The sequence below is a fragment of the Petromyzon marinus genome, chromosome 73 (genome assembly GCF_048934315.1).
Source record: "Petromyzon marinus isolate PM22_M1 ecotype Great Lakes invasive population chromosome 73, UKy_Petmar_22M1.pri1.0, whole genome shotgun sequence".
In the NCBI taxonomy this organism is placed as follows: domain Eukaryota; kingdom Metazoa; phylum Chordata; class Hyperoartia; order Petromyzontiformes; family Petromyzontidae; genus Petromyzon; species Petromyzon marinus.
The window spans coordinates 7351716-7359439 of record NC_133739.1 but is presented as its reverse complement, the minus strand read 5'-3'; positions in this window follow the sequence as shown (position 1 = coordinate 7359439).

Below are 7724 nucleotides of genomic sequence, written 5' to 3'. Positions count from 1 at the left end.
TCTGGGGCTCTGGGGCCGCACCACTGGCTTGCTGTGCCGGCCCTGAAAAGGGCAGCGGTCACAGGAGTTCCAGGGTCTCACCTAGCTGGCCTTCTTTCTTCACTGGTTGCTTCAGCCTCGGGCCCCACACTCTGCCCCCAGCTCCCTGGCTCCCCGCACTTTATACCCACTGGAGCCTTAGCGGACGTTGTTGTAGCCACCAAGGTGTGGGTGAACCACACCTTCCCGTGTCATGTGTTTATTCCCCATAGCACCCCTACACATGCGTTATCCGGTGATCATTGTGTTTAGTCACACTTTTTAAGAGCATTTGCAGCGGCTGCGATCTGTGTTCTCCAGGATGCGATTGGAAAATCTCAAATTGAAACTCGCTAAGTGTAATTTGCTGCAAACCTCTGTGCGATACGTCACATGGTGAGTTCAGACGGAATAGCCAAGGACCCTGGCCTTAACGGCGTGCATGCGCGAGTGGCCGATCCCAAATTCTGATGGTAAGGTGCGCAGTTTTGTCGGGTTTGCTTCGTATTGTCAACAATTTGTACCGCAGATCACGACAGTGGCTAAACCTCTCCACACTATGACTTCTAAGAACCAGATATTTAATTGGGGGGACGAGGGGGAGGCTGCGATCATAGCCATTTGCGATCGCCTTTCCAACGCGCCTCCCCTTGATTATCCAGATTTCTCCCTGCCATTTATTCTGGGCACAGACGCCAGCGACACAGCCAAAGGGGCTGTCCTGTCCCAGGTTAAGAACAGAGTTGAGAGGATGGTCGCGTATGGCAGTCGTGTTCTGTCCACCACGGAACAGCAGTACTGTAGATAACTTTTGGCCATGGTGTACTTCATACAACAGTACAGGCCTTGTCAGGGATTTTGTTGTTCGCACGGATCATGCAGCCCTTCAGTACTCTCTGCGAGTGGATCTACCTTTCGGCCAGCTCTCACACTGGCTGGAAATATTTCAGGAGCACTCGGTCCGAGTTATATATCGTAAAGGAGTGCGACATTGTAATGCGGATGCGTTGTCCTGCTTGCCCCCGACATAACGTTGTGCGTGTTTGTCGGGCGCGGGCTGCTCTAAACCGCCATTGGTGGAGTCACCAAAAGTCGTGGTGGCACTCGGTAAGGGGGAGCCTGCCAAGGTGGTCACGCTGGGGGGACAGCACTTTGAACCTCACGTACGTTGAGTGCAGGCAGCTGCAGATGGTGGATGGGTCCCTGATGGCCTTGCAGCGTCGTGTTGCATTACAGCACAAAGGGTCTGCTCCCACGGGAGGTCCACAAGTTGTCCTTCATGAATGACTCTTGAAGAGGTGGGACGAGGGGCTGCACCGTCACTGTAGTATTGTTCCCACCGCCCTACGGGGCAGGTTGATGCGGGTGGTGCACGAGGAAAAGTTGTTGCACCTCGGGGTGCGAAAGACTTTATTGACTTTGCAGCGTGACTTTTATTGGCCAGGAATATCGAGCGACGTATACCATCTGGTAAAAGGTTGCACGAATTGCGCATACCGGAAACTGCCAGTGAGGAAGTCTCAGCCTCAATTGCAGTCCATTACGGTGCCTTGGATTAACGAGTTTGTTGCAATCGAAATCCTGAGACCCGTCCCAGCCACGCAGAGGGGAAATACATGTCTCCTAGCATGGGTTGAATATATATCTCAGTGGCCGATGGCCTGGCCATTGCCCAACCAATGGGCCGTATCTATTGCCGATGCTACGTTATGGATAAGCGAGCCCCCTAGCAACTTCTCACGGATCACGGCCGGAATTTCTCATCGAAGCTGCTGCACGAGGTGTGCGACACGCTAGGCACTAAGAAAGTTATAGCATCACCATACCATCCCCAAACGGATAGTATGTTGGAATGCCTGCACAGAACTTTGACACCGATGCTCTGTCAGGTGGTCAGCATGGCGAAAGCCGATTGGGCAGTGTACAGAATGGCCCCGCACGCTTCCACGGGATTTTCACAGTTTTTCCTTATGTACCAGAGGGAGAATCAACCCTCCATGTAGGTCCAATTGGGTATAACGGGGAGCAAGGGATTAATGGCCCTACCAATGCCGCTGCAGGTTACGCTGCGCCACATGTCGGCAGCACGCGACATGGCTAAGGTAAATACCGCCAAAAGCACAGGAGGCCAATGAAAAGAACGCGGGGCGGCATGAGCGTGTGCTTCCATGGGCCATCGTGGACAGGGCATGGTTGCACTGCCCACAGGTGCCTCTGGGCACGTCTCCTAAACTGCAACGGCCATGTTAGGGTCCCATGCAAGTGGTGGAGATCAAACGGCCACAGTGCGTGTACATATGCACGTGGGGTGTCGCCGTTGGTTTGTCCATCCATCACGTCTGAAACCATACGCTCCTCAAACTGACAGCTCATCTCCAAGCACCGTACGGGCGGCGTCTGATGTGTCCGATGAGCCGGGGTAATCGGCCACGGAGAGCGTGCGTCAGGAGGATTGTGTTGTGTCGCCCACAGTTTCCGAGCCCCTGAAGGTCGCGGACTCACGGGATCCCGCTGCGTGCGATGGACCGCTGGCTACAGCCCGCTCCACTTCTTCTAAAGAACAGGGGAGGAGCCGACCCCTGTAAGGCTTTTATGCAAGTCCCTATCGCCCCGAGAGAAGACAACGTTCGCCCCCGAGGATAGCCCGGCGTCAAGGACCCGGTCAAAATGTGCCATGTTCCGTTAATAGGAATCTTCCTTTGTGTGTCGGGGTGCGTTGGGCTCGTGTTGTGAGCAACGCGCGATGGATTGTATTTTTTCTCTCTCTTCCTACCTTACAATTATTATTGATGTCATAATTGTTTTGTCTTGTCCTTCTCAGTTGCGGAATTGTTCTGCCCTAAATTGTTGTTATTATTGTTTTCAGGGTTTTATGGGGTTTCTCGTTCGCAGAATTGTTCTGCCCTAAATTGTATAGTTGTTGGTATTAGCCTGGATGGCTATCTTTTAAGCATGGGAGGGGGGGGGGGTAATCTAGTGACAGGATGCCATCTGCTGCCATGGGGGCTAATTACGGGTATGGGTGCAGTATAGAATGACACGTAATGTAAGCAATTACAAGGGGGGCGTAACTGGGCCAAGGGTCAAGGAAGGGATCGAACTGGAAGCTCCTGGAACCCGCAAAAGAGTTCCAGAAGAGGGGCGTGGACTAGGGCGGATCTTGGCCATGCTGGGTGGATATAGAAGGGAGAGGCAAACGGGGGGTTCATGGCTGTTGTGGAGGTTTTGGTCCTGGCTATCGGCGCTGCCATCTCTTCGTCGTCGTCGCTGAATAGCCAGCCGGCTATACAGCCTTCGTAGTCGTCATCACTATAGTCAGCCGGCTGTATAGCTGTACATCGCTGATGTCGCTGTATGGGTGGCTAAGCTATAAGTAACTCAGCGCTTGTGTTATTCCGTGACCCTGTCCTTAAAGTATTAAGAAATAAAGAAGAAACCCTCTACAAGTGGTGTCTCAGAAGTCGTCTCATTACATTTATTACTGATGGTACACATACATTTTACAGATTGTATGCATACATATGCATATATACTATCCCGTCGAATTTTTTGACACAAAATGCAAGTTAGGGAAGAAAGCAAAACAAAAATAACAGCAGTTCCACACGACCAAGACAACACAGAGGTCCCTCAATAAAATGCACATTGACAAATGTGGTATGCAACACCAATCACTGCAAATTATGCAAAGCGGTCATGGCCCTCCCCTAGGTTAGCTCAGCCTTAAACGAATAGCTGGTGCAGTGTGTAACCATCAGCACTGGATATGTAGCTCGCCACACCGGCCTTAATAGGTGCTCGCTATCAGAACTTTCTCTAACAGTCCGGTAAAGGCTACTCGAGGTGTCCTACACACAAGAGGAACGGGGCATGGCTTGACCCATAAACCCGGATTCTCTAGATCCATGTCACGTGTTCAATGCAGCCTCAGACCCAATGTTGACGCAATGGCTTTAGAACTTGAGAGGGAAAGAGTCTGAAAGGTGGACTTTATTTTATTTGTTATTTTGTCTATCCAATGTTGATTTTCAATCTCAGCGGGCTCACACCTGGACATCGAAACGAAATAATTAAAGACAAATTATATGAGCACAGCGCCCTCTGTAAATCCACTGGCTGTGAGCTTACCCACAACCTGCCAGTCGAGGGGTTGAGTGACCAGAATGAACTCGACCACGTAACTGATCGTTTCAACCTCGACACAGGTCGGTGGCTTGGCCTAGCGGTAGCAGATTCGCTGATTCTTGCAGTGGTGCACGGTTTGAATCCAGCCCCCGCCCTGATGAGCACTTCGGGTGTACTAATCGTAAGCTGTTTATCTCATCTTATTGATCTTCATATTTTATGAAGAGTTGGTCATTGTGTGCCAGCTTCATGGTCCAAATTTGAAAAGAATAATACCGGCAAATTATTAAATTGAGATATCAATTATGCCCATCTTACTGCACACAACAAAAGTCATTCGCCACGCATTGGCGGTGATGTCGCAAAGGCGATTGTGCCTGGTTAAGTGCACTTTAAAGCTACGTGAAGGCATACGTACATACAAATACAGTGGTACCTCATTCACTGATTCGTTACATCATTCAATCATTCCTTCCAGCACCTCCCACCAGCCTTCTGATGCTTTCCTAATATTCCTGTAGGGCCAGCCATTACTAGGTACACGGTTGCTAGGGGCGCCGTCGCTAAGGCTGATCGTTGGTTCTAACGGCACCGTCGCTAGGGAAGCCGTTACTAGGTACACCGTTGCTAGGGGCGCCGTCGCTAAGGCTGATCGTTGGTTCTAACGGCACCGTCGCTAGAGAAGCCGTTACTAGGTACACCATTGCTAGGGGCGCCGTCGCTAAGGCTAATCGTTGGTTCTAACGGCACCGTCGCTAGGGAAGCCGTTACTAGGTACACCGTTGCTAGGGGCGCCGTCGCTAAGGCTGCCCGTTGGTTCTAACGGCACCGTTGCTAAGGACGTCGTTGCTAGGGATGCCGTCGTTAACGGCACCATCGCTCATGGTGTGGTTTGGGGTGTAGTGAGTGGCAAGGTGTAGAAGCGTGGTGTAGTCGTGATGTAGTGGTACAACTTGTTGCTGTAGCGGTGTAGAGCTGTGGTATTGTGTTGTGGTGCAGTGGTGGAGTGGTGCAGTGGTATGGTGTGGTATTGTGTTGTAGTGTGGTGTGTGGTGTAGTGCAGTGGTGTGTGGTGGAGCAGTTGCGTATTGTAGTTTTAATTTCAAACGATAGACAGAGAGAGACAGAGAGATACACTCCTCTGACTACCGAAACACATAAACACCGTCACATGCACACAGTGACACACATGTTATGATAACAATCTCAGTTACGCCATGTAGGGTACGGGCCCAGTCTAAAATGTCGCCAATATTTTCAGTTACAATAATAAAATCTGTAAATTATAAGAAAAAAAACAATCATAACCAAATAACAGTGTAGGCTGAAAACAACACGCATTGCTTCCTGTAAAAACACGTGTGGATATGCAAAAAAACCCATCAACTTTTCCTAAATACGTACATTGTGGTCGTCTTGCCTTAGGTAATTCTCAACCCAACTTTGAGTAAACTGACAGCAGCAGCAGTGACAGGCAAAAAACTGTGGACTGGTTCTGACCTAATTCACAACAGAAGTCTCACCGCACGAGAAAAGTCGCTTCCACTTCTCTTTCAGATCACCACCCTCTACTGAGCAGTGACGATGGGTCTGACCAAAGTCCTTCAATGCTAACCTGTGGTCTACCAACTTGTCTATCAATTTGTCTGTCAATAATCCACCACCAATCTCCTCTGTTCTACATCTTGCTGCACTTTCTCAATCTAACACGCGATATGTGCCTCTAGATCTCAATTATTGTATTTTAATCACCATTTATGGTACTCTGTCAAGCTCCATTCTCCAAAGTACTGCAGTCTTGTCGCCTGTGCCTTTTGTGAACATATTTGTCCTCATCTTAATTTTCGTACAGAGGGAAAAAAAGTATTTGATCCCCTGCTGATTTTGTACGTCTGCCCACTGACGAAGAAATGATCGGTCTATAATTTTACTGGTAGGTTTATTTGAACATTGAGAGACAGAAGAAGAACAAAATCCAGAAAAACGCATGTCAAAAATGTTATAAATTGATTTGCATTTTAACGAGGGAAATAAGTATTTGACCCCTCTGCAAAACATGACTTAGTACTTGGTGGCAAAACCCTTGTTGGCAATCACAGAGGTCAGACGTGTCTTGTAGTTGGCCACCAGGTTTGCACACATCTCAGGAGGGATTTTGTCCCACTCCTATTTGCAGATCTTCTCCAAGTCATTAAGGTTTCGAGGCTGACGTTTGGCAACTCGAACCTTCAGCTCCCTCCACAGATTTTCTATGGGATTAAGGTCTGGAGAGTGGCTAGGCCACTCCAGGACCTTAATGTGCTTCTTGAGCCACTCTTTTGTTGCCTTGGCCGTGTGTTTTGGGTCATTGTCATGCTGGAATACCCATCCACGACCCATTTTCAATGCCCTGGCTGAGGGAAGGAGGTTCTCACCCAAGATTTGACGGTACATGGCCCCGTCCATCGTCCCTTTGATGCGGTGAAGTTGTCCTGTCCCCTTAGCAGAAAAACACCCCCAAAGCATAATGTTTCCACCTCCATGTTTGACGGTGGGGATTGTGTTCTTGGGGTCATAGGCAGCATTCCTCCTCCAAACACGGCGAGTTGAGTTGATGCCAAAGAGCTCCATTTTGGTCTCATCTGACCACAACACTTTCACCCAGTTGTCCTCTGAATCATTCAGATGTTCATTGGCAAACTTCAGACGGGCATGTATATGTGCTTTCTTGAGCAGGGGGACCTTGCGGGCACTGCAGGATTTCAGTCCTTCACGGCGTAGTGTGTTACCAATTGTTTTCTTGGTGACTATGGTCCCAGCTGCCTTGAGATCATTGACAAGATCCTCCCGTGTAGTTCTGGGCTGATTCCTCACCGTTCTTATGATCATTGCAACTCCACGAGGTGAGATCTTGCATGGAGCCCCAGGCCGAGAGAGATTGACAGTTCTTTTGTGTTTCTTCCATTTGCGAATAATCGCACCAACTGTTGTCACCTTCTCACCAAGCTGCTTGGCAATGGTCTTGTAGCCCATTCCAGCCTTGTGTAGGTCTACAATCTTGTCCCTGACATCCATGGAGAGCTCTTTGGTCTTGGCTATGGTGGAGAGTTTGGAATCTGATTGATTGATTGCTTTTGTGGACAGGTGTCTTTTATACAGGTAACAAGCTGAGATTAGGAGCACTCCCTTTAAGAGTGTGCTCCTAATCTCAGCTCGTTACCTGTATAAAAGACACCTGAGAGCCAGAAATCTTTCTGATGGAGAGGGGGTCAAATACTTATTTCCCTCATTAAAATGCAAATCAATTAATTACATTTTTGACATGCGTTTTTCTGGATTTTGTTGTTATTCTTTCTCTCACTGTTCAAATAAACCTACCATTAAAATTATAGACTGATCATTTCTTTGTCAGTGGGCAAACGTACAAAATCAGCAGGGGATCAAATACATTTTTCTCTCACTGTATATCTTAATAATGACTGCCTCGAAACTCCAAATTATTCCCTCATGCCATCCATTTATGTCGTATTTTTCATTCATCTGTTTTGCTCAGACTCCAACATTCTGGTGCACATAACAGTACGATATTGGCACAATCTGTT